We start from the raw sequence: 27,118 nt of genomic DNA on the forward strand, positions 1-27,118 counted from the left end.
ATAGCCTTTCCCATACTCTATCTCTGTTCTGCTAAATAAGGACCCTCAATCTCAATTAACTGTAAAGTTTTCTTCTCTTACTGGTCTGTCAACTGGCCTTTAAGTCTTTCTTTTTTTTCTCTTATTTTAAAATATCCTTTTTTTTTTTTTTTTTTTTTTTTTTTTTTTTGCCTGCCAGCTAAAGCATTTTTTTACATATCTAGCACAGGGATCTTCCCTTCTACAATTTCAAGTTCCATTTCAAGTTGACTCACAGATTGCCTGGAGGAGGAGTTAAGTGTTGCACTGTGATTTTTGCACCAAAACAGTGGCTGTGTTTTGGGTCTGTTGGTGGTCCATCTGCCTGAATGGCCAGCAAGCTTTAAGTGATTTCCATTACTGCTAGAGAAAAAGATGCCAATGGCAGATTGTATTTGGTTTGGTGTGTATTAAAGCATCCAATTAAGGAACAATTTCAGAGCCTTACCCAGAACTGATAAATTCTCCTTAAACAGATTCTCTGAACCATCATTGCTAAGTCAACTGTGATTATATGTGGGTAATGGTAAGTGTTTCTGTAAGTAAAATAAACAAAAGAGGAAATGACATTATAGGTAAGATAACTTTAAAATAAATGTTCAAACTAAACAAACAAACAAACAAACAAAAAACACCAGGATTTAGCGCACATATTTCTCAAGACAGAATTTGGCCTGAGATATTAAAAAAGCTTTAAGCATATGGGTAATGCACTATAGTAAACCACTTCATTTCCCTATTTGCAACACCGAAATCACAGGCCCGCTCTGCTGTGAACCTGACCTCAAGATTTTAGACCTGCCTATTGAAAGACTAAACAATTATACTGGCAGAAAGCCATTACTATGTACTTTATTCTAGATTTGAAGGCTGTTTCTTTTGAAGGTTTAAATCTATGCACAATTTATATTTACATTAGTGATTTCTATGTTATTTTTTCTGACAAAGATTTTGATTTCAATGTCTGCAAGCCAGCATAATATCTTGATTTTCTCACCTACTCAAACTGTCAACATGAAGGCGTGCTATCTTACTTCTCACTGAAATTGACATCATTGCCATTAAATATATTGGCATCTACATGGTTTTATGTGTATCGGTGCATACTTAGATATTTATTAGTTGTGTATTTCTCACTGCAGTCTTGTTTTTTCTTGGCAGCAGCTTTCTCACCTCTGCTCATATTGTTGTCTAATACAATTAATCAACAGGAACTACTGTTCTGTACAGTCACTGACTCACGAATATTATAAAAGCTCTGTCATTTGGCACCATGACAATACCAAAATAACAACATCAAAATGTGTTTCTCTTCATCATGCAGTTACTTCTGTGAAACTACAAATACATTTTTTATTCATGAGGAAAAAAAAATAAAAGAGAATGAAAGGACCTTTCTGGTAGAGTTTGATTTCCAGAAAAAAAATACACTCTGTCTCTCCAATTCTATTTATTCTTCATTTGCTTAATGGATAATTATATTCAGAATATGGAAATGGTAATAACTGAATCTTTATTTCAATGACAGTGTAAAACGAAAAGGGCATGGTTGGGAAACTCTCTGTATCTGCTCAAAAGAAAATAAATTTCCAGTAAATAACAAATTAGCTTTGCACTACAAAATAAAATAAATAGTGGATCCAAACTTTATTTTCTAGTTGTAGAAGTATGGAACGTTTTCAAAATGGTAATTTAGCAAATTGGATCCTCTAATTTATTTAATGTGTTTCAGGCTGATCTGCAAGTGGAATTACTTGTTAACCAAAGAAGAACTGAGAAGTAATAAATTTGAAGAAATACTTAGAACAAGCCTAAGAAAACAAAACAAAATACATATTTTTACCTAAAAAGGTATTTAGTACTAGTGTGAGAAATGCATAGGAAATTCCAGTTTTCTGTTTTCCACTAACTTTTGCAATGTGATATTAGCTCCAGTGAAGTCTATAGCAAAATAATAATAATAATAAAAAAAACCTTTGCTGGAATTAAAGCAAGCACTTTGTGAAATATGTAGCACACAGCACACTGAGAACTACGACCTTAAAAACTGAAACCTCTTTTTTTTTTTTTTTTTTTTTTTTTTTGCACTGCTTTCTTATTATGACCTCTGTGAGCCCTCAGAAACCACCTTCATCCTACTTTTCATGGGAATTATAAGCACATTTCTGGCTCTATGTTTTTAACCATTCACCAGGGCAGAAGAAGACACTTATCTCCTTATTTGAAAAACAGCTTTGGAGCTATTGTTTACCCACAAAACAGACATAATATAAGCAATAGCAGCCAAGAATTGTTGTCTTGATCTCCATGTTTTTCTCCAAAATATTCTGGTTTTTGGAAGAATAAACTATTACTTACTTAGCTATAAAAGTCCTTCATTTGCAATCCTCTCAGTACGTCTGATTTTTATTTGGTCCCTGCCAATAAGACAGGACATTTATATTGGCCAGAATTCATATGTGATGACAAGGGAATGAGGAAAGTCCTAACCCACTTTACACAGGTCGTGAAATATTCTCATCAAAGAATAGCATTATTAAAGTAGGACTTACGGTGGTTTCTAGGAGGTGGAGAATACTGTGTAAGCATGAATCCTTGGAGCAATTAAATCCTTCAAAAGGCAGCCATGTAACAGGATTTCATCTAGAATAAGAAGTAAAAGACCTACATTCTTGAGTCACATATAAGATAATGCTCAAATTCTGCATTTTTTTTCCAAAGAAATTATTTGAAAAATATCCTCTTTATTCAACTGCCAGACCTAAAGCTTTCCAAGCGAATATACTGCTTCCTTTGATCCTACTTTGGCACAGACACAATCTGTTTCATTGTAATCTGAATCCTCTCTTTTGTTTCATGTTCAACATCAGACATTTTAACGAAGAAGAAAAAGGCCCTGTTCTATCCATCACTCACAAATATCTTCTCTGCATCTTTTTGCTCTACCTCTGAAACTGGCAGATCTTACAAGCATAAGATGCTGAAAGATTGCATCTCCAATTTTACTGTATTCTCTGAAAGTTTCCCTGAACTATAGCTCTTGTGTTTGCCAATCTGTAGTTTGAACCCGTCAAATACTCACCATTGTTGCATTTTGGAATACAAAAGTTCAGTTCTCAATCACTCACACATTTTCAGAGAGCAACTTGATTTAACTAGCTCTGAGTTTAGATGGAAACTCAGCTCTACCTCAAGGGTCGCCAGCCAGTACATCACGACTGTCCACCTAAGGTTGCTGCCATGAACTCAGGCCCTCAGATTATTCACCCTGACAACCAAGAAGTCAGGCTTTAAATCTAGGCTCACTGTCATTGACTGCAGCTAGGATTTATGACTAAGCTTCTCTTAAATGCTTATATCAATAAATCATAATTGCTCTTCTGGGACGAACAGGATTTTGCTATTCAAATCTTCCCACTGCAAAATCAGCTGGCTGCCCTTGACATTCACATTTTCAAAAAGTTTCACTTATTTTCTTCCTATACTCACAAAACATTAGCCATGCTTTTGAATAATCTACAATACAACAGAGTCCAGTATTGCACTTGGAGCAATGTCAAGGTTCTCAACAAGGGCAGTTTTTGGAAAATGAACAATAAACCAGCTCATTGTTATGACTAACCACTTCAGATAAGTCAAGAAGAGTTTTAAAAGTGATTAGGAATCCTTGTTGCCATATATCCCTTGCAGCAAGGGATAATCCTATAAATGATTATATAGAATTATAGATATCTTTGTGTTTCCTATTATATTCTTCTCCACTGCTTATCAATGACCTCAGCTGCTGCATGGAGGTGTTGGTCTATTCTATATAGGCTTTTTTTCATTTCATCTTGACAGAAAATCTTTCAGTCATATGCTCCTCACCAAGCTTTATTTACTCGTTTGGACATTATGCACTCTAATTTTCCTGACTACCTTAAAAGAAACTTCTTTGGCCAGCTGGACACACTACTGGCTCATGTTCAGCTGGCTGTCAGCTAACATCCTCAGATCCTTTTACTCCATGCAGCTTTCCAGCCACTTTGCCCCAGACCTGTAGTGTTGTCTGGGTTTGTTATGACTGAAGTGCAGGACCCTGCACTTGGTCTTGTTGAACCTCATCCCACTGACCTCAGCCCAGCTATACAGCCTACTCAGATCCCTTTGTAGGGCCTTCCTTCTCTCAGACAGATAGACACTTCCTCCCAAATTGGTGTCATCTGCAAACTTACTGAGGGTGCACTCAATCCCTGATCCAGATCATCAATAATGATATTAAAGAGGACTCTCTCCAATGCTGACCTCTAGGGAGCAGCACTCGTGATCAGCCACCAGCTGGATTTAACTCCATTCACCACATGCTTTGGGCCCAGCCATCAAGCCTATTTATTATTATTATTTTTTCTTTTTTCTTTTTTTAACACAACAAATATTACACTTGTCTAAGCCACAGGCTGCAGCTTCTCTAAGAGAATACTGTGGGAGACAGTGTCAAAGGCTGTGCTGAAGTCTAGGTAGACTACGTCAACAGCATCTCCCTCGTGCACCATGCAAGTCAGCTGGTCATAGAAGGACATGAGGTTGGTCAGGTAGCATCTGCCTTTCATGAACCATTCTGGCTGGGCCTGATCCCCTGGCTGTCTCACACTTACTGTATGATTGCACTCATGATGATCTGCTCCATAACCATCCCTGACACTGAGGTCAGTGAGAATGAAATCTTTTCTGAGTGCAAAAGCACTGTACACTTTCATTTCACTTGTTCAGATAAACATAAATGAGTGAGTCAGATGGCAATCTTTATTCTTTCAAGTATCTAGTGATGGAGGACTTATCAAAAGGCTGAGTCATGCAAATGTGTCTCTGTCTAAAGGTCTGGCTCTTCCAGCACAATTCAGAGTATCTAGAGAGGTATGGATAATCTGCACCCACTTCAGTTATTTGTCTGTATTGTAATACTCTGAAGTGTTGCAATACTCTCGATTATTGTAAAAGCATTGGTGGAAAGAAACAAGCAAACATGGGGAAATGGAATAATATTTTGACCTAACTGAACTGAAGCCACTATTTCTGTTACAGGAAGAAAGTTTCTTTACAGAAGCCAAAACCAATTACAGTAAAATATACTGCAGTCCATCTTTGACATCAGAAAGGTCTATGGTGAATTTTTATTTTCAGCATAAAAAATATCTGCTAGGCAGATACTTTATTCTATCATTCTCCGTATACAAGAGAGGAGAGGGAGGCACTAAAGGAGAAGAAAAGATGGAGAAGAGAGTAATGGTACCAGGACAGAGGAGAACCAGGGCATCTTCAAATATTTAACAAGAAAAGTAAACTAACATCACTGATATGTATCTGGAATTATTAATGCAACGTGAAATCATGCAGGACATACAAGGAGAAGATTTAGCATTACTCATTTGAGTGGAAAATGCGTCAAGAAGTGTACTGTCCTTTTTCCCTAGAGAATACGTAGCAGTCAGAGTTGTTACTTAATTTTAGAGGATTCCCATATACATTTCTAACTACATTTTTCCTAGATGAGTGGATGAAATGAGGTCAGAAGTTTAATAAGTATATGAGGGAAGAATAATTAACAAAGATGAGGAACAGATATTAAGAAAGAAGACATCAATATTGCAAAAATGCATAAATGTATTTAGAATCTTCTTTGTGCAAGCACATTTGAAAAGAAATCATTTGAAAAGAACTTGAAGAACTCTCATAATGAGCTTGTTTGGAGGAAAGATGTATTTTCAATTTGGTCATAGCTTGAACTCAATTTCTGTTCTTCTGTGGATCTACTTTTTTTTCTTCCACATTTAAATTAAAAAAAAAAAACCTCCTCAATAACTCTTTTCTTAATGTTAATTGTTGTCAAAGACCTTGATCTGTTTTGACAGTCACAGTATATTTATATGCAGCCTCTCAGGGGAAAGGAGCTAAAGCAGAAGGAAGAACTGGTCTAGAGCAGACTGCTAGGACACAAGCTTTGGCTGTGCAAACAGGCTCTGACTCTGAAGTAGATATGCACACATGATAGAACAGGGTTTCAAATATTTTTAGCCCTGGATTGCCACCAACTTGTAAACTTTCAGTGTGTCTGTGCAGTTCGATTCTTTTTCTTGCTGCAAACTTCCTCACCTTTGGGGAAAAAAGTCTAGAGATTATGTTAGGAGAGTGAACACCCTTAGCCCTAGGTCTAGGTCAAACACTGACTTGAAGAAACAATAATTGTGTCAGTAAATTTCTTCTGGCACAATATCTGTCACCTATTTCAAAAGGTTTGAAGACAAACATGCCCAATCCTCAGCTTAAACAAAACTGGCCTCCTTGCTGTTGTGCTGGCAAGAGGTGGATATGTTTCTTTTCCTTTTTTTTTTTTCTCTCAATCAAGTTTTAAAAGATCCTTGTCACCAGGTCTCCACAAATGCCATTTTAAGCACTGAGTTGTTTGGTTGTTTTTATTTTTTTCTTGCCAACTCCTGATTTCTTCTTTGTTTTCAAAGGGGAAATTTGATGTTTCATTCTGCAGCCTCTTTACTTGTGTTCTTGTCCCCCTCCTTCTGGAGGATCAGTGCCTCGGAACGACATAAACCCTGGGGAATCATTAGTAATTAGCAGTCAAATTATTCCATGCAAATATTTGTGGAAGTATTAAGAACAATATAACTTATTGTATAAGACAATTATATTATTGGAATACATATATATCCCTGTGGTCATCTGCAGAGCTTCTCTCTTATGCATAGTTCAGGATCCACTGAATGCAATGACTTATTCTGTTGGTGCTTGTACTAGTTTAAAGCTTAAATTCAATGCTATTATTACTTGATTAATTGATCAATTTTTTCCCCTTATTTTATCCATTTCTAAAGACTTTCTGTAATAATCCTGTTTTCCATTTTAATCTTTTCCATCTTAAATGTAGACTAAGATGGGTTACAAACAGACTTGAAGTTATTCATTGTTCTCCAAGCAAGGTATGAAATCCTGTAGTTTTGCCTACAACACCTCATAAGTAAACCTTGGAATTCATTAATGACTAAAAATCACATACTTGGTAGAAAGAATTTTTGTAAACCTTAGTAAAAAAGCCTTATATGTACTTTTCATATTACTGTGTAAGAGAATAATGACATCAAATTACCCAGAGTCAAATGCAATGTAAATGTATCAGCTGAGAATCTGCACAAAAACATGAAGACATATAAAATTTTATAGCCAATGCATTTTTCATATTTTAAAATATCACGTAAATTAAAAAAAAAACAACAAAACAACTTTATCCATGTCCTCTTAGCCAAGAAGACCAGTGATCTAAAGTTTTATCTTACAAATTTATAAAACAGTTGTTGATAACACGCTGATGCAAAAATGATGCAAAAGTAATGCAAAATTCTTCACAAAATGAAATCAGTAAACAAGTAAGAGAAATGATACAATATTATTTTAATGATTAAATCAATTTAGGCAGAGGTCACGCTGAATTTAAGGAAAACATTATATATGCAAGGCTATATTTTGCCTTCCTTTAGAGAGGACTAAAGTATATTTGATTCCTATAACAAAACTTGTGATGCACTCACTGTCACTTCAGTTGCAAATGAAAGCTGCTCCTCTTGAACACAAACCTTGATACTATGATCCACGTATTTTTGAGTTTGGATTTGAAAAGGTTATGTCACTAATCACTTCAGAAAATGAATTATCAGGTGTAATTATACCTCCTCCCATTCAATGTTTTAAAAGACATGAGTCACTGTAAACAAGCTCTTCTCATCTACTAATCTTTTACCCCTTCTCTGTATCTATTCCAGTCTAGATTTGTCTTATCTGAAGATAGACAACAGGTAATGCAGGCAGCAATCCACTTCAGAGATGCATTCAGTAGCCTAAATATTTTATCACCTTCACTGGAAAAAAAGGCTGCAGTTGCTGTTTTTCTAATGCCCTACAGAGTGGCTTACAGGCAGAATCCTACTGAATACTATATGTTGCATTTTCATATGTCAAGCTGATGACTTCATCAACACCTGAATTCTCTACAGTGTATCACATCAGATGCTTTACTGAAAGCCAAAAAACAAGATTTCCAGTTACTTTTCCTTTCTTTTTTCTTTTTCCTCTTCTTCTTTTTTTTTTTTTTAATTTTTCTTTTCAAAAATATATGTCATATGTAAAAATATCACCATGATTTAGTTTTAGTAAGTTTGTAGAGAATTTTACTTTCTTCTAACATGCAGGTTTCCTTTCCATTCTAAGCACAGACTGAGGTGAGCACAGCAGATGCACAAGCAGTCCTTTCACATCTTGCATCAAACCATTCTCACTCACGTCCTCCTATGAGTCGAAAAAAATGTATCAAAATCTCTACACATTATTAGTGGGAAATATGCCAATAGATCAGATTATTTACAGTTCTTATGATCTTGCTATAAATTATTACTCAGTCACATTGTCAGCATTACTTTGAGAAGGAAAAATATAAAATAAAATGGACTCATTTTTGCACCATGCATATGTAATTTGCTGGAATCATTTCAAACATTATGCTTAGGACAACCTTAGAAGGATTCAAGGTGATGATTCATCTCTGCTGTGGATGAAGTGAATGCTGACTGTAACACTGAACAGGGATAGAATGAAAGGGCTACAAGTCATTGTGCTCTAGGCCCTATGCTGCAGTTATCTGCAGTGCTTAGGAGGAAGATACTGTTCTGATTTGTTCTTTCCAGCACCAGCAAATTTATCATTCTTCTGAAGCAGAAGTGAGCAATGCCTAAAGGAGCACAGGATGCTGCAGTAGATAGACCATAAGACAGGAAACAAACCCAGAAATTCAGAAATTCTCATTTCAAACCTCTTAACTTTTCTATCATTAATTTTGCCTATTCTATTTGTAAACTCCATTAAAGTGCATTAAAAACTATAATACTGAAGGCAGACAAGAAATCTAATTATCTTTTGTTGCAAAGCACCATATGTTTCTTTTAACTTCAAATAATAGAGTGAAGAACATTAGTATTTTAAATGAATCTTTGATAAAGTTGAAAAAGAGAGGAAGAAAAAAGGTTACAGCATAAAGAAGGGTAGATCAAAACAGGTGACATGGTATGTCATGGTTATGTCAGACATCATTTTGCTTCCAGCTGTGGCCTAATTGTTGGGTATTCTCCTTTTTTTTCCAATTGTTACTGTATTTTTGTGTGCTCATCTAGCTGCAAAAGCACCAGATGTCTCCATTGACTTTTTGAATGTCTAAGCAAACTGGAACATAATAATAATTTTGAAGCTCTTCATATACTGCATACATAAGGGATGGCTCTGTTCTTTGGAATTTGTTATTTATTCCAAAATTCTATCCTTCAAAACAAACAAACAATGATTTCTAATTCAAAGACTCTTCATCCTGCAACATATCCTTGCTAGATGAGGAAAGTGAGGGTGTGTGGTTGCAGAAATTGAGTCATCAGCCATCAGCCCATCTCAACCCTTGGGCTTGATGTTGACAACACGTGAGGGATATCTCCAGCCCAAACTTCATAAAGGAGCGCATCGCTCCCAGGACCCTGAACAGATACACTGAGCTCATCCTGTTTCACTCCTTCCTGGAGCATAGAGACGAGCCATTTGTCAAACGTGGTATCCATTTATCAAGGGAGATCCCTAAGGAGGCGAACACTTGAAATGGTAGCCCTTCTGATGGCAAAAAATGGGAAAATATTTCTTTACAAATGTTTCTCTTGCCCACCAGTGAAATCGTCCTTTTCCTCTTCCAGTATGATTTCATGAAATTATTGCATGCTTTTCCAGGTGATCAGTACAAGCCTGCAACTGAGCTGGTGTATTTGAAAGAAAAGCAAATAGCTGATTAGATATTTTGATGCCAGCTTTCTCTACTGCTTTATATACTTCCCAGCCTCTTACTTGCATTAAACTTCACAGTCTGCACTTACTTGGGCTGAAATTAGATACTTATTTACCAAGGTGGAGATCTGGTAGAAATTTCTGTGTGATCAGGAAATATTTTTACTTCTCAGCCTGTTTCCCAACGCAGGGATATACTCAATAGAGTGTATGTAGATTGTGGAATCTGGAAGTTTTATGTTTTCAATGCATTTTGTTCTTTTATGTTCTCAATGTGGCATGGCATCCTCAAATCGAATAACGTCTTTTTGTTAAAGTACAACAAACGTAGCTGAGGCTTAAGGGAAAAAAGAGAGATTTTTGTACACGTGTACACATTTGCTCTGGTTTTCTTTTAAAGGATTACTTTTCTTTCCAAAAGTGGTTAGCAATACTTTTTTTTTTTTTTTTTCCCCTCAGATAGGAAATTAATTATAACAGCAACTTCTGCTTTCCTTAAATATATTGGGACTTTAATATTTGATACTGGGTTAAGATTTGAAGAGAGAAATAAAAGCTGTTAAAACTTTAAAGCATTGCTTCAGTTTCCTCAGAAAGTCTGGGAAAGCAATTCCATCTATTCTATTCATTATATGAAGCAAAAGAGGATTATTTTAAATGTGTTCAGAGGCCTTAACTATGAATTATCCTTTTGGAATTGGCATGTAATGAAGATTTTAGACAAAATTCTGCTCAGATGAAGCCACATTAACTTCTTTGACTTCAGGACAGGTTCAAATGAAAGCAGATCTTGAACACAGTTTTTTAGGAAATGTCTCCTTCCTTGCTCAGAGAAATGTCCACATAGGTCAGTCCTGTCCCAGTGGGGGACCAGGATCTGTCAGTCACCTGCAATACAGAGTGAAGGAATTCAGAAACTAGGTAAAGAAATTGAATATGAGATAGCTAAAGTATTTTACTCAAAGTAATAATCTGAAAATTGCAGAGTTTTTTTTTGTTTGTTTTTTGTTTTTTGAACATCTCCTAAGAATTTCAGTTTTGTTTTGTTCACAGAAGGGAGAGGTAACTGGCTGATATAATTTCCAGATTGAAAAGAAACATCTTCTCAGCTAAGCATTTCATTTGAATCCTGACATTTCCTTCTAGATCCTCTGAGTTTCCATCTCTCCATTTCAAACATATTATTCCAGATAATAGCTATGGTATTTGCCATTTTTATCTTCTCCTCTCAGTGGTTTTATAAAAGTGCTTTTTGCATATATTGGTCTAAAGTGCTTCTTGCAGGGCTTTTTGAGTGCACAAAGGAGCACTCCAGGCAATGCTGGCCTGAAGCAGGTGCTTAAGACACTTTTGACCTGTTATTTTTTCCACTCTTATGAACTGCACTTTTGTGTTGTGTCTTTAAAATTAGCCATCAATACTAGTGTTAATTGCACATCTGAGTTCTTCAAATTCATCCAAGAAACAAACTTCAAATGCAAAACAGATATGATCCAGACTGCAAGAACAGTGAAATAAAAGCTAACTTCATAAGATCTATTGAAAAAAAAAATAAAATAAATGGAAACAGATGTTTTAAGACAGGAAAGATATTAATGTATAATTGATGTGTCAGGTCAGTTTGAATAGTTTCCTATATTGTCAATTAACCTTTGTAATGTCTGCTAATTCTTAATATTATTTTTAAATTATCTTTTTCTTTTTTCTCTCAGGTGATATAATCAAATTTAAAAAGAAATTATTCTCTCTGGGATTCAAACCATTGTAATCTCTGTTAGAAGGCGTTACGCAAAAATATATCCCTGATATCAAAAAAAGCAGTGTTTCCATTCCACATCCCTTTTGCAATGATTCTTTTATAGCTGATACTGCTTTCTGAAGAGCAGCACTTTCAGTTTTCCTGGTTTAATGAATCTTATGTTCTGAACAGTGGACTGAAGATAGAAGGAGGGATTATGGTGTCCTCACCCAGAACATCTCAGATGGAGACATAAATTTCATCTCACTCCTGGCTGAGGAGGTCTTTCAACCCCATCACAAGGCTGATAGTCTAACCTCAGCCTACTCATAAAAAATACAAAATGACTCTTCTGAAAGCACCATTCCACCGTTAGCACACAATCCTGTTTATAAGTGAGCATTCATCAGTTCTTCAAAGAAAGCACATAGATAACCCTCTTCATTAGATGATTTCAATTGAGACTCAAGTGGATGATGGCAAGGCTACAAAATCCCAAGTGAGAGACCTGTGCTGTAGTGGGACTGGCATGTAAGGCACTTTTCTCTTTTTCTTCCATTTCCATCTTTTTTGGAGATGTCTGCTCTCAGAATAGTTTTGGATCTTTGTCTGCTTTATAAATGAAGTAGGATGTTTGTAAATGAAATCTACCACTGTTTTTCATTTTATTTAATATATTCTTTATTTTATGTTATTCTTACTGGGTTTGGTTTTAAGCATCTTTTGCACTAGTAGCTTCCCATCCTGTCCTTAGGCAACAACTTTGTAAGCTTCCTGTCTTCACTGCAGAGCAATTCCCTACACAGCCAAATAAGAAGAGGAAAATGGGCAGTTTCCCCTGCGCCATCATCAATCTTTTCTGCCAGGACTCCCATTATGAGATGGAGCAGGTGATTTCTTCTTGCAGCTGCATCAGAGTGGCAAAAAGGAATCCCATAGTATTACTATTTACAGAGTCCATAAAGCCCTATTGAGATCACCGTCTCCACATGCTCACAGTACAGAATGGATACAACAAAGTCTGGATATCATCCAAAATCTGCTCTCTGTCTCCAGTTTTCTGTTTTCAGCAGGCAAGCTTTTTAAATATATACTAGAATAATGTGAGCTCAGGAGATCTTTATTTAAACAAATAGAATTAGGTTGTACAGCTATGTTGTTAATGGCAGTTCCTGAAGCACATTTAACAGCAATTTGACATTATTATTACAGCTAAGTAGTTTTCATAAGTCCTCAGATAAATATTTCTCCACTAACTCATCAACACAAAGAGTTGACCTCAGCTTTCTTTCAGAGCCCATCAATAAAGCTCCTTGGGAAGCAGAGGGGCCATTTAAAACAAAAACAAATTCAAGAACTTCCACCTCCTCCTGCTCTATATTAGCTAAACACACTGAGCCTGCAGGGCTGCCCATCCCCTGATGGCTCGTAATAGCCATTTTCATTCTATTCTAAGGGTAAAGTTGTTCATAAAGGTGGGCTGCCTGCTGGGCTCCTGATGGATTTAAGATCTTGATATTCAGATTACGGTGCAAGTAGCTAAAGAGAAAGGAAAATACATACTAGTCTTGCTGTTGTGTTCAACAGAAGCCTAATCATATCAGGCTTTTTTTTCTTTTCTTCCAGATTAGCATTATTTATGTTTAGCCTTCATTAGCAAGGTTTAGATTAAGCAATCAGTTACAGCAAACCCTACACAAAAAGGAATGTGCTCTCTTTTAAATAAGACACCGTAAAAATCTGCTAACCTTCTCTACAGAGGAGCATAAAGACTGTATATTTGTAGAGATCCACCTATTAAAAAGACAAAAAATGCCAGGCTTTTTGGTGTCAAATTCAGCATATCTAAATAAGATAAAGCTGTTAGCAGGAAGGAAAGATATTCTGCCAACAAGGGAGCATCACTGTGTTTTCAGCATGATGGAAATATTAAAGGATTTTGTGTCCAAGGTATTTTCTTCAAAACATGCACACTGCAAAGCATACTACCCTGATGTGCCTCCAGAATGCCTTTTGCGCCCTAAGTGAATTTAGGACTCTTGTGCTCCTCTCCTCCTGGTCACCCAGAAGAGCTGGACATATTTTCCATCCCATTCTCTACATTGCAAAGAAGAAAGGGAGAGAAGACACTAGGAATACTGATATGCAATTACCACAAAGTGCAGCCACACAAGACCTCTATGATTTTTTGATGATGTATCTGATGGTGATCTCTCTGGACTTGGACAACTTTCAGGGCCTCCGGCAGATCTGCGGTCCCAAGGTGACTGGTGGGCTCTCAGAAGAGCTCCTGCATTACCTGAGATTTCTCTAATACCCAGAAAAGTCCTTCTGCCATATGTCCTTCCAGTCATAGCTTTTAGTCCTTGTCAGTCCATGGAGTTACTCTGTTACCTCGAATATTCTTGTCCATGGCTTCTGCTTGCCCTCTGTGCTTTTAAGCCAGAACAAATGTAAATCTACATTCTCCAAAATGTCAAGGCCCATTTCCTTCAATCTTCATTTTATGAGCTCCTAAATAGTGTGGGACAGACACAGTTTCCTTACTGTCACACAGCTCACTTCTCCAGTTCACAGATCTCTTTCAATTCTGGATAAAATTCACAGCATGAGCTGCTCTTCCCTTGGTCAGATTTTTGTGTCATGCCCTCATACAGTCGCGACAAAAAATATGTCTTCAGACACCTTTGAATGCAGTGCCTGGCTGCTGAGGGTCTGGGACTTTGTCAAAGTCTACCACAGCCATTTCGCTGCCTCATCAGCACACAGCACTGCATCAGCAAGTAGAGATGTTGCAATAGCAGGACGAGCAAATTCAGCACCAAAGTAGATCAATGGCATGGGAATCTCTGATTGCTCTCCTTGATCTGAAAGAGCATCCACTACAACTTTCTGCATGTGTTGAAATGAAAAAGCGCCATTATTTTTCTCTTCTTTGGAAAAAAGCTCTGAAAGCCCTTTTTCCTCTTTAATATACTAAGAGATGTAAATGATTTCAGATGTCAGTGTCAGATTAGGATGTAACGACAGAGGACATAAGGTATTGCTGGACAGTAAAATGCCTCTGGCCACAAGCAAGCCTGTCCTTGTTAATTTTATCTCAGCCCCATCTCCCTGATTTGTCACTGGCTCTGAATGTTTCAATCCCTTCTCTCCATAAAAATGTCGAGCTGTCTCTTAAATTCATTTATGCTTTTGCCTCTTATGACCTTACTTGATAACTTACTCTTTGTGTTTTTTGTCCTAAATAAAAAGCCCTGCATGAGTGAGTTCCCTCATTGATCTTAATTTCCTGATTTTGAGGTTGTGTGGCTGTCCTGGGTAATTCCTCCCCAGTGTGGGTGTTATATTTATGGTTACATATTTTGACTCACTAGCTAAAAATATTGCCTGTTTGTTCATTTACTAGAAGATCTGTTGGCAGCCTCTTTTACATTTTTATGCTAGATGCATTTGGAAAAAGTTTTAAGATATCTTAAACTATACATATATACTCTACATGCATAACAGATATCCTTCACCTGGGCTGGGCATGGGCCCAGTACACAAAGCTCTGAGCTGAGTAGTCAGCTCAGGCAATGGCTTCTCCCTAACACTCCAGTCTTTTCCTACTTTCTATGGATGGCATATTTGAAACCATCCTCCTCCACTACTTCAGACAACAGACTGGAGCACAGCTTCTACAAAACGATTGCCGTCATAATAATTTTCACAATGCTACTGTTTCAGAAGCATTATTAAGAATACTGTGCTCACCTCTAGTCTCCATACCTCACCTTTGATTATTAGTTAAACTATTATATATGCATTTTCTATTTCAAGACTCTGTGCTCCGATTCACTCAAAAGACATCATTAAGGCTTTCCCTGTTTCATTTCTGTGCAGATTTCATTGTCCATCATGGGCAATATATCTTCCCTTAATTTTCAGAGTCCAGCCAGGTAGGTCATGATCAGATTCTTCTATAATCTTTTTATATATTTAGAGACTATAATGAGATCATCAGCCAGTCCGCTTCTTCTTTCAGACTAAATATGCTACACTTTTCTAAGACTTTTTCTCATGCAACCACTCTATAGCATAAATCTAACCCCATACCTTTCATGCACTGTTCTGAAACCTGTCTGAAGTATCAAAGCTGAGGGTGGTATTTCAATCTTCATGCTTTTCAGATAGTAGACAATTTAAAGATGTGGTGTATCAGTAACTAAGATACCGTCCTTACACCTTCGTGAGCAGAGAAGCCTGCTTCCATGGCACCACAGAGTGCTACAGAAGCTGCCATTTGAGAGATCTTGGATGGGTGGATGCTAATTCCTCATGTTAGTTGTTTGTGCTGGATATACATGGGCCTGAATGGTGTTTCCACTAGTACCTTGGAATCCCAACATCAGCAAGCACACCAGGTAGAAGGAAGGATGCGTCTTCAAAGCATTCTTACTCCCTTACTATAAACTGTGCAGCCCACAGGGCCTTGGTGGGAAATTGAGTAAATCCTCTGCAAAACTTACCAAGTTGTGGCCTAGCACCTGCAGGCCTTTTCTCTTAGAAAAGTATTTTTGTGTTATAGACTTATTAGTGAGAGGAAACCATGGGACACTAAACCACAGACTGAGATATAGCAGCAAATAATAACAACTGGTTTTCCTGGTCTAATCTGAGGGCTAGTAGTGAAAGGACTACATCCTTCCTCTTGGCGTTTAGCAATGTTAATTTCTATATCCCTGAGTTATGTGCAACACATAAATAGAGAACTCAGAGGAAAAGCTGCATTATTTTTCAGCACTGCCTCACAGTGCTGATGTACTTTATGCTAAGGAAAAGTAATAATTTATTCTACATACAAGCAAGGAAAATATAATCTCGGAGTCACTTAGCGCAGTTGTATAAATAAGATTTTCATGTTGATTTGGGGATATATGCAATGGGATTGTCAGACACATAAAAGCCTGCTGGAGCCAGAGCTCAGAACTGAGGCCAGGCAGCAGCACTGTGGACAAGGTCACATAAGTGCAAGTAAGACAGTGGGTAATGCCTGTATTGCTTTCATCTGCTGAAAGGCTAGCACAACACTGTGTAGCACTTCAGAATGTTTGTTCCTAGCTATAATTTCGTATATGAGCTGCAGCTGCTCTGCTTGGCTGCTGTATGTCCTTCTTTTGTGTTTGTATAAAAAGGAGAAAAAGTTCTGAGCAGAAAAAGAACAGCTAATACATAAAGCACCATGGGAAAATGTTTGAATGCTGGTAGAGTGGAACTAGCCAAAGGTGATAGTTATCAGGAAAAACAATGCCACCTTTGGCTTGATTTGCTGATTGTACTAGCAGAGCTTCACTTTCTCACATCCACCACTCATGCCTAAGATCTACTCCTAGAACTGCATCCAAATGCTATTCATTAACAGTTTTACCATGCATATTTATTTTTTACTGCAAATGATAATGTGTGAACAACAAAAAGGATAATGCCGTTATGGAGATGCAAGTAACAGTTCTGTAGTTATGAGAAAGTTTATGTTTTCATTTAAAGCCACACAGCATTTTCTACCCCACAGCAGTAATCAATGTACTTGCATAAAATAGAAGACAAATCTCTGTATAAGAAAGTTTAAATGTGGATAAAATATATATCTATATTAATTAGTAGAGCACCAAGTACTTGTCATCTTACACTGTATGTTCAATATACATCTCCCATGCTAGAAAATAGCTAGGGCAGAGATAGTCTTAAAACCTTATCACATCTGTTACAGGAGTCACAGCCATGACAACGCAACTTAAGCAGCCCACCCTGGCTATGGCAGCTCTGGTTACATCTCCTGAGGTGATGTGTGTTTTGACAATACCACTTCACACCCTTTACTTGATCACAACTTTGGTACAAACCCTGCTGCCAGGATTTGTATGAATGTGCATGGGAAGCCCTCGGGGCTCCATTGCAGCTGCCTTTTGCAGCATTTGCAGTAGCATAGGTTTATCCATGAGTTCCATTCATTTGCTCATAACTGCATGAAGCGTGGTGTGATTATTGAAGGAAATAAAAGAAGATATAAAATGGCTCTGAGAGTAATGTCAGAATACAAAGAGACTGGAAAATGTGAATATTTCCTCATAAGATGGATCTGAAACCCATTCTGAAGAAAACAAAGGCAACAGAAAATTACAAAGCAGTTTTACATATTGAAGTGAAAGAGCAGGCTCCATGTGTATTTGTTATAGTTTAGAAGAATGTATGTGCCCTGTGCATGCACAGGGTCTCTCGTTAACACAGCAGGAGCTGTCCTGCCTTGTGGCAGAACTGGCTGCTGTCACCAAGTCTTGAGCCCTGATTTCACATACAAACAAGGAGGCTACATCAGTACCAGGCACATCTAGCAAAATGAATTGCCATCAGTGTAGAATAATTTATCAAAGCTGAGTCTATTTTGGTAGGAAATACTAGCTGAGCAAATCTTGTCAGGAAATACTTTCCAACTGCAAATTCTGTTCAGGTTGAAAAATGTCCACACTGAAGTTATCAACAAAATAATACCCAGGACAGTTAACAGGGTTGTACGAGGAAAAGTCACTTTTCTGATGAGTATACCTTAATTTCTTCATGTAGGTATGAATCAAACAAACAAGACTAAAAGCCTTCTCTCAGCAATGGTCCATGACTACATTTTTCCATCCAATTCTCCTTTCTGGAAGATGGCTCATTGACAGTGCAAGGACATGAGAGTTTGTCCCAGGACTCCAAAACCAGACCCCAGCTTTCCCAAGGAAAAAATTATCTAAATCTCAGTATTTTGCAGGAAAAAAAAAAAACGAGGGGAAAAAAAGGTTTTTTGCTTTTTTTTTTTAGGAAGGAAAGTGATTTTTTGTATTGTCTTTTTATGAGACCCATACAACTTTGCAATGCTACCTTTTGGTTGAAATGGCTTAGTCCTAGTTCAGAATCACAGGAAGAGTCAAGGGAAATCAAATATAAGGAAATAGTTGGATGTTCCTGAGCTTTCAGAAGTTTTTTAAGGTTTGGCTGGATGTGAAAAGGCAAAGTTGTTCTCAGAAGCCACAGAATATGTAGTCTTGTGCCATCTGTGTTTGCAGGCTTTCTCTACACAAACGTTTGTTTGCAGGAAGCAGGAATTCTGAATGCCTGTCTGCCTAGATTCTTTAATGTTTTGAAGGTTGCTGTCAGGTGAGGATGAGGAGCCAACTCTTGCTCTCTGTTTCATGAGGGCTGTGAGGCTGATGGAGTTATTGTGGGTCTACTCAAAGATTTTATTTTTCTCATGTTTCATTTCAGTTTTCATCTTCTAATGTTTACACTTCACTAAGGGATAACAAAGTGTCAAAACAAAACTCATCTCCAGCCATTGGAAAACACCTAAATGTGTTTAGAAAATGTTGCAAGGGGACTCTTTCTGAAGAGTTTTATATTAGTATCTGTGAAGACGAACTTTTTCCCAATTTCAACATGTCAGTATTTCTGAAAACTGTTGAAGCTCTTTCCTAGTTCAGAATATTGCACAGCTCAAACTCGCAGAAACCCTCTAACTTTGTTTAGGATTTTTCAAACCCTCCTAAAAGAAAGGCACCATTTTCTATTCCAGATTCTGGAGTATTTTCTGCGGGGGGGAGAAAACTGTAATAGTTTAATATTCACTGGACTTTTTCCTCAAAACCCCAAAAACAACAGTTTACTATCAGGTTCTCCAAATCCCTAGACTTAAATACAGTGGATCCTGTATTTATAGGATCCTGTATTTAAGAGAGACAGGCATTATCTCACAGTGATGATAGGCATTGGCAAAGAAAACAAAACAAAACACCTAAGCAAACAAAACAATATGTATTCTGGAATTATGCTCTTAAATCCAGGTACCTTACTGGGGAAACTGAACACATGTCATTTGAGCTTTACTAACAGAATCAGCCATTTGAACATGGTCATGCTCCAGACAGCTATTCTTTAGCTGGTGTTACACAGAATCATTAAGCTTGGTAAAGGAATCTAGGATCATCAAGTCCATCTGCCCACCTACCAACAATATTGCTCACGTCTCTCAGTGCCACACCTCCATGGTTCTTGATCCTCTCCAGGGACGGTGATACTTCCCCACCTCCCTGGGCACGCTGTGCCAATGCATTACCATTCTTTCTAAGAGGAAAATTTTCCTAATATCCAACCTGGTTTTGGTCCAGATGTCCTCCAAAGATTCTTGCTAATCTCCATTACTCTATGATTTTGTGAGCCACTTGTATTCCAAAGGAGCCCAGTAGGTAATTGAAATCCACCTCTCTATGTATGGATTAATGCATTTGGTGCAGCCTGTTAGCAAGGTGCTGAGCACTCCCCCACTCAAATAATAGACTGTAATCTCCCTGACATTCAGGAGGAAACTACAGAATACAATTAAGAACAGAATACGTAATATTTGCTGAAATGAAACAGATTTCCAATCAATTAAACAGACTCTTCTTCCAATAGCACCAGACAAATAATAAATTTACAAAACTAATCGGTTCTACACAAGCTGAGCTAATGAGTGTCATTTGGGTCACATCCTCAAATTGCAAATAAATGTTATCATTTATCAACCTAACACATTACTCAATAAATCTTCTGCACCACTGTTCATACTTATCGGTGGTGTCATTTAATATTCCTTTCTGATTTAGAAAACTATTTCCTCTGGTGCCTGACCCCTTGTAATGGAAAACTCTGAAAACAGACAGTAGCTAATTCACAAATTTTATAATTTAGAGCTAAGCAGATCTGGGGACAGTACTGAAATGATCTAATATTCATTTTTCAGTGAATCTCTTCCCAGGTTGGAAATATCGCAGGCTTTTGAGATAAAAGTTTTATTTAAGGACATTCAGACTGTGCAAAATGCAGTAAGATCTTTTATATTAAGTAAAGTCATGGAAATGATTATGCTCTGTCCAGATAATGAGATGTGTTTTATCATTTGTGCAAACAGAGAACTGTGGACACTCCCAACTGTAGTCACAAAACCTCCCCACCTCACCATATGACATGCTGCATGGTGATTCAGGTGATTTCAGAATCTTGCAATCCCTGCCAGGAAAAGAATGAGGAGCTGCCAAACACACCTGTCACAGCCCCCCTCCATCTCCATGCAAGCAGATGGGAAGCAGCTCTAACTGCCCCAAGGGCAATTCCTGGTGGGTCCTTTCTTCTATCCCAATCTCATTCCCCACAAACTGCATCCTCTTAGTGTTCCTTGCAGACCTTTCTGCCGAGCAGATCCAGAGACCTTTCTCTGACAGTTATCCATTCCAGAATTGAATTATCCGGATTCATCTTTTTCATCACAGACAAATAAGAGCATAGGTATAGAGCCACTGGGACACATCTAAGAGGGACATCTTACGATCGACCTCCGTAAACGTGCTTGTTTCTGTGCCTCAAGAGTGTGCTTATGGTGAGTGCCAGACAATGAAGAAGTTATGAACTGCAGTGTCCTTTTTGTGCACTTGCTTTATGACACACTTCATAGCTGTATACTACACATAGGCACAAGACCACACTTTTCCACAAAGGTCCTTACTCACAGTGCACCAAGCATCAGGTCTATTCACCAACCACAGGTGAGCTGAGTGCACCAGTGCTTGACTGTTATTTGTTCATATGTGCATCTCACTCCTTGCTTTTAATTCCATTTCTCTAGCTGTTTCTTCTCTCTGCTATTTTTCCTATCTCCTGCCCCATCTCTGCTCTCACGGCGCCCTTTCATTGATCCAGGTCTCCTCTTTACCAGCATCATCACTCCTATTCTTTCTTCTTTATGGCTCCTAATATTGTCATCAGTTTTCTTATAACTACTTTCATCCCAGAACCCTTCCATTTCCTATGACCTCACTTGGTCTCTCTACTTCATTTCCTTCCTTCCATTCATCTCAGTCCTCACCCTTCATTATCTGAGCAAGACCCTCTTGCTTACCCTCTATCTGCTGCTGGCACCAGCAACGTTGATCTCTGCTGAGCAGGAGTGAGCCTAAGACTGCAAAGATTTTCCCCTTTGGAAAATTTTTCTTATGAAGTTAGCAAAAATAACCTCTTTGATGCAGGACAGATCTGCTGCCAAAATTTCTTGTAACTATAGCCAGAGATGAAATGCAAAACAATGTGGTTTAAATTATGCAATCAGAAGCAAATGTAAGTGCAGAGAAAGTTAGAAGCAACTGAAAATTAGAAGTTGCTTATGGGAATAGTTGGGCAAACTCAACTTAAACATATCATATTTCTCATTATAGATATGGTTCCCATATCACTTATAAAGAAGTCTAGCTGTAAGGAAACACTCCAGCATATGCTGTTTTACAGTCCTCATGAGCTGGCCTTAACATGTTAAGTTTTATCTTATCTGATTTCACTAAGGTTGTCCGTAAATAGGTAGGGTTGCCATTTCAGATTTCCATATCAATAAAATTCAGATAAACATGCCAACACTTCAATTGCTCATTTGAACTGTAATTTTGATTATGTTTCCTGCCATGAGAGTCCTGAATGCTTAATGGTGGTGGGATATCCAAACAGGTACCTGCTGTGCAAATCTGAGAGGGAACTTTACGCTTGACTCTTATGGTACATTTTAATGTTTGTTTATATAATTTAATAAGCAGAGAAGTACTACAGATGGAATCTAGTAATGTGTAAATATCTCAGAAATAATACACATAACATTTATGGCACAGGATAGTCATAACACATCAACCACTATTAAAAACACATTTGCTTGAATTTTTGGGTAGCACTTCACACTGCTAAATGTCTTAAATATGTTTAGCCAGCCATTTCTAATGTAACATGCAACATTAAAGTTCAAGTAAATGCATTTGAAATGCCTGTTGACCATTTGAACCAGTTTAATAAACCATTCATGATAAGATACATTCACAGAAGTGTTGCATAAGTACTGGAATAATCAGCATTATTAGAATACTCAGCACTCCAACTAAAATAAATATCTTTACTTTAAATGTTAATATGCTAGAACTCAGCTGAGTTATAAAGTCTCTGCACTTTTAGTAAATGTTTTGCTTTGTGTGCCTGGTGTGTGTGTATCGTGTTTGCTTGCAAATGCTTGAGCTGAATGTTTTCTGCTTGTATTTACATTTCCATAGCATCTCACCTGCAATGATAATGAATATTTGTTAAGCATCTTGAAGTGCTTTGTCTTTGCTCTAAACCATTTCTTTCCACTTGCACATAAATGAACCCTGTTTCTTTAGCTAGTGCCATCGTAGCACTTAGAACAAGCTCATGATTTATACCTTGGTCACTTATTTGCTTAATCATCTCATCTACTGTGGGTAACTTTTTAGTAGTATCACCTGTGGTGAACACACAGGCTATTCCATAATGGTATCCATTTTTAAAAAAGAAAGGATCCACAGCGACAAGCAGTCACAATACACCCTTCTAGTTTCTGTTATTTCACCCTACTTTTATATCTACATAGCAGTACCAAGGATACGTCCACAGGGATGTGAACTTCGTACAAATCCCCAGCCTGTTTATTCCGTGAAGATATATACTACACATTTATTCCTTTGATAAACCATTCTTCATTTAATTACCTCTTTGTGCCACATATTAATTACACCCATGCACAGCCAATTTCCTCTCTTTGTGCTTTCCTCTCATTCTTCTCCCGTTCAATAGTGAACAGAGCCCCAGACACTCCCTGCATATATCACTCCTCTTTCTACCACTGCTCCTGGTTTGCGAGCCAAGGAAGAGCCAGTTTCAGGAAAAAAAATGCCAGCAATTTAACAAGACTTTGAGCCCTAGTCATCTGGATTTACTCTGCAGGTCTTTAAACTGGTATTGATCACGAGAAACAACACTGAAATAGTAGGGTTCTTTGCAAATAAATAGGAACAGTAGAGAGATTTTTCACCCATGCTTCCAAGTATCAAATGCTCCATTATGAAAGCCACTCTGGTTATAATTCCTCTTTTATCCTAAATTCTTTCTGCAGCTTGCTATTTTTAGTAAAGCCTAATAAATAATTTCTGTGTGGTTTTGCTTTCAGTGATACAGAGTAATGGCTGTAATACTGTCAGGTGCCTGCTGGCCATGGTTATCACTTTTCAAAGAGCTGGTCAATGACTGAGGCTCAAATCACAAAGGTATGGATGGGAGGAGTAGACTGACCAGGGGAGCGGCCTGGTGGTTCACAGAGTGCAAAAAAGGATTGGAGAGTGACATCAGCAGTAGCAATTTTCTTTATATTTCAAAAGCTTAAGGCATCAGAAGCTTTAAAAAACAATTTTGGAAAGCCAGGCAAATTAACACAAGGAGGCGATGCAAGATGCCAATAGTTGGTGTCAGTTAGTCTTGCAAAGACTTTGAATTTCTTCCCCCATGTTTCAAAATATTCATGCTGAGATCTGCCATTTCTTAATTTTGCTTTCCTTGACAAGTATGCACTTGATTTAAAAAAAATTGCCCATAGAACTGAGCATGTATCACAAAATAATTCATTTTAAGCTTTGATTGCATGCACATTTGCACGTCAAGAACGCATCAACGTAATACTGTTCTGAGACATGACCAAAGTATATTCTTCTCTTACTGGTTTTATGGCTGTAGAAGTTTGACTTGTATGAAGGTACTATAGATTTATTTGATTATATCTGAGAGCAAGATGTGCCCCATGCAGTGTACATATAAAACCCAACTGGGTTTTCAAGATTAAATATTCTGTAAAGATAAGATTCTGAAAAACACATCCTAATCAGTGTGCCATTGCCATGGATTTTATTGCACACATTAGTTGGCATTAGCAATCTGTTTTACTCTAAGCTCTACAGCATTTTGGACATCTTTAAAAGCTATTTCAGAAAAGTTTTGGTATAGCACTCAGGATGTTAAGCACATGTTCACCATTAACAATAATGGGAATCATGTACATACTACTGATTATTACCAAAGTTTAATATTCTAAACTAAATTCAAGAGCATTGTGGAAAATATTGCACTTAATGATTTTCTTTCATTCACACTTCTGTTTGGTCTCCAGACAGACTGAATATTCTGACTGTGTCAGTCTTTGCTTCTAAATTGGATACAAACCTACTCAGATAATTAATCACTGCAAATGCTTATTGTACATCTTTCTTACTACTATGCAAGCAGATTTTACACAGCTTGTAGTTCATTATCAGATTGCATGAAAACAGCTGATTACTTTCCTTCTCATATAATTACATCAACAGCAAAGCCAGCTTCCATTCTCAATGTATCTTTAAACATGTGAAACATTTCAGGAGAGACTCATCAGGAAAAAAAATAATATTTCCCTTTGTCCAGCTTTCTGTTACGAAGATCAAGGCCCATATGTTCAGAAATACCCAGAATTCCTGTCCCCATCGAGAGCAGAAATAACACATTCATAATGCTTCTGGAATGACTTCTGTGTCTTCCCTTCCTCCTTCCCTCAAAAATAATAACAATAAAAATAATAACAATAATAGTAATAAATATATATATATATATTTATAATATATTAAGAAATCTTTACCTTGTCCAGATATTGCTTTACTCTATGCCTGAATCCTGAAGAAAGCCTGTTTGGAGTTTTTCTTCAGCAATGGGACTGCCTAGAGCAATGTCCTGCCCAGAGTCCTCTGCATTCCTCTTGTCCAGACACTGTGTTCTCTGAACAAGCTGTAGACAGTTCTTTCTTCTAAAAGAGAGGTGGATTCCCTTTGGATTCGTGCATTAATTTGAAAATAAGATAAAGCCACAGTTAGGCTTTTAATGACAAATAGAGCCTAAATAGCTTCAAAAACATAAATTCACACTGCCAATATGCATAATTAAAATGAACTAGAAATGATGCTTAGTGGCTGTTATTTTATCTTTTCAGGATGTATGTGGATTGCTCCAAAAGTAATGTCTTCTTTTTATTTCCATGAAAATTTCAACAGGTACAAAGAGCACAGTAACACTACTCGATAGAGTGAATTCTCAGATCAAAACAGTATTTTTCAATATACTCACCAACGTTAGTGTTCTTTCTCACCACAGGAGCCTTCATGTCATGCTTACAAAATTTTGCATGGCCATCTGGAATATGGCTTGTGTTTCATGTCGCTGTCACCACTGTTGAAATGCACCACTCTCTGCTTCACTGTGCTCACATCCATTGGTTGGTTTCCAAAAATGTTCAGAAAGCATCAATGTATGTCAGTAGTTTTCTGCATGGAGGAATTGAATCCCACACCTTTTTCCATATGCACTTCCATGTCAGAAGCCATTCTGTCAGACTGCCCCACTGCTGCCATTTGTCACAGAGCAACAAAATGTCATAAATACTAGTAATAAGGTTCAACCACTACAGCCATCCCACCAATATCCTCCTTTGACATCACTGTATCAACATCATAAAATAGGAGGCATTACTTTTGGAGCAGCTCCAATATGTTTTAGTTTTTCTATATTGCTTGTAGGTACATGCACAAGATTTTATCTTTCTTTTCGAGCTCCCATATTAGATATTGTGCTTTGTATTAAACCTGAATTGTGCTAATCGTAATTGCCCCTTTTTGTCTGATAAATTCCAGGAAAGATAAGAAGAGTGGCTTCAATTCTATACGGAAACTAAGAGCTTTACTGGCAAAAGATTAACACTGTATTGACCCACTTTAGTGTTCTTTTCAAAACCAACATTAAAGGAAAATTCATGGTCTAAAATCATCCTAAATATCAAGCATTAGCCTATTTCTTACGTAGGAAAATATTTCTACTCTTATTAAAAGTAATAGTAAACATAGAAACAGAGAAAAGTTTGATCAAGATACTCTAATTAGCTTGATTCATTTAAAATAAACATATAACTGCTGTCTCCCAGAACAGTGGGTAAAATCACCCTAGTTCTCCCTCTGATCCTTTTGCTGACATGCACATACAGCTGGGCAGATAGATTTTATTCACTCCATATTTCGATAGGAAGGACTGCCAATCAAGCATTCATTTGTAGGAGTTGTATAATTTATGTTAGTAACAGTTGCTTAAGAGCTGTGGTTTCTTGTAAGAAGATTCCTCAGTTCAATTCTGCCACACAGTGTAATTACAAATTCTTGTTTCTTACCATACTGCTTTTGTTTGAAAAACAGAATGTCTGAGCACTTAATATGCTTATTTGCATATGGTTATGCTACAGCACACACAAGCAACTCTATTCCCTTATGTAATTATATCAGCTCAGATTTTTCCTACGGCTTACTTCTTTGTCTCCTTATGCCTTCACCAGCACTAAACTTCTCTACAGGAGTTGCTACATTTTCCTTAGCCCAAACAATACTTAAAAGTTTAATCAAACTGAATTGAGCAGTGGGCCCAGGTGAACCTCATGAGGTTCAACGAATCCAAATGCAAAGTCTTGCACCTCGGTTGAGGCAATTACCCATCACCAAGAAAAGCTGGGGGATGAAAGAATTGAGTACAGCCTTGCTGAAAAAAGACCTGGGGGCTGGGGTTGCTGGT

At 37.4% G+C, this 27,118-nt stretch overlaps 1 long non-coding RNA gene across 1 annotated transcript; it reads right to left on the reverse strand.

Moving 5' to 3' along the window:
* Positions 1-496: 496 nt before the first annotated feature.
* On the reverse strand, positions 497-25,321 carry LOC109368645 (uncharacterized). The gene is made up of 3 exons (XR_014884524.1): positions 25,152-25,321; positions 2,571-2,661; positions 497-554 (listed from the first exon to the last, which is right to left on the reverse strand). It is a non-coding gene; the product is annotated as an uncharacterized LOC109368645 (long non-coding RNA).
* Between the last annotated feature and the right edge of the window lie 1,797 nt (positions 25,322-27,118).

The sequence above is a fragment of the Meleagris gallopavo genome, chromosome 7, assembly GCF_905368555.1.
Source record: "Meleagris gallopavo chromosome 7, MGAL_WU_HG_1.1, whole genome shotgun sequence".
NCBI classification, from domain to species: domain Eukaryota; kingdom Metazoa; phylum Chordata; class Aves; order Galliformes; family Phasianidae; genus Meleagris; species Meleagris gallopavo.